This window comes from Morus notabilis, unplaced genomic scaffold, assembly GCF_000414095.1.
Source record: "Morus notabilis unplaced genomic scaffold, ASM41409v2 Scaffold706, whole genome shotgun sequence".
Lineage (NCBI taxonomy): Eukaryota > Viridiplantae > Streptophyta > Magnoliopsida > Rosales > Moraceae > Morus > Morus notabilis.
The window spans coordinates 8,760-9,969 of record NW_010358366.1 but is presented as its reverse complement, the minus strand read 5'-3'; positions in this window follow the sequence as shown (position 1 = coordinate 9,969).

The window sequence follows — 1,210 nt, the reverse complement described above, 5'->3', positions numbered from 1 at the left end:
CAACCCCGAGACAGCCCCAGGACAGCCACGGGACAGTCCCGGTACAACCCCGTGACAGCCCCGGGGCAGCCAAGGATAGCAACGGGACATCCGCGGGTCAGCCCCGGTACAGCCCCGGGACAGTCCCGGCGGGGACAGCACCAGGACAGCACCAAGGCAGCCACGGGACCGCACCGGGGCAGCCCCGGGACATCTTCGGGACAAACCCGGGACAGACGCGGGGCAGCCTCGGTACAGCCCCGGGACAGACCCGCAGCAGCCCCGGGACAGCCGCAGGAGAAACCTGGGGCACCCTAGGACAGCACCCGCGGTCCAGCCCCGGAACAGCCCCGGTAGAGCCCCCGGACAGCCCCGGGAGAGCACCGGGGCAGCCCCGGGACAGCCCAGTACAGCCCTGGGTCAGCCCTGAGACAGCCCCGAGACAGCCCCTGGACAGCCCCGGGACATCCCCGGGACTGCCCCGGTACAGCCCCGACACAGGCACGAGATATCCCCGGGTCAGCCTCGGTTCAAACCCGGGACAGCCCTGGGGTAGCCCAGGGACAGAACCAGGACAGCCCCAGGGCAGCCCCCGGCTAGCCCCGGAGTACAGCCCTGGGTCAGCCCTGAGACAGCCCCGAGACAGCCCCTGGACAGCCCCGGGACATCCCCGGGACTGCCCCGGTACAGCCCCGACACAGGCACGAGATATCCCCGGGTCAGCCTCGGTTCAAACCCGGGACAGCCCTGGGGTAGCCCAGGGACAGAACCAGGACAGCCCCAGGGCAGCCCCCGGCTAGCCCCGGGATAGCCCCGGGACAACACAGGGGCAGCCCCGGGAAAGCGCTGGGACAGCACCGGGGCAAACCCGGGACAACCACGGTACAGCCCCCGAGACAGACCTGGGACAGCCCCGGGACAGACCCAGGGTAGCCCCAGGTTAGCCCGGGGACCTCCCCGGGTTAGCCCGGGGACAACCCCGGGACAGCCCTAGGACAGGCCCGGGACAGCCCCGGGACATCCCCAGGTCAGCCCCAGGCCAACCCCGGGACATCCCTGGAAAAGCCCCGGGACAGCCACGGGACATCCCCAGGTTAGCCCCGGTACAACCCCGGTACAGCCCCGGGACAGCCCCGGTGCAGCCCCGGGACAGCCCCGAGACGGCCCCGGGACAGACCCGGAGCAACCACGGGTCGGCCCTGGGTCAGCCTCGGGGCAGCCCCAGGACAAA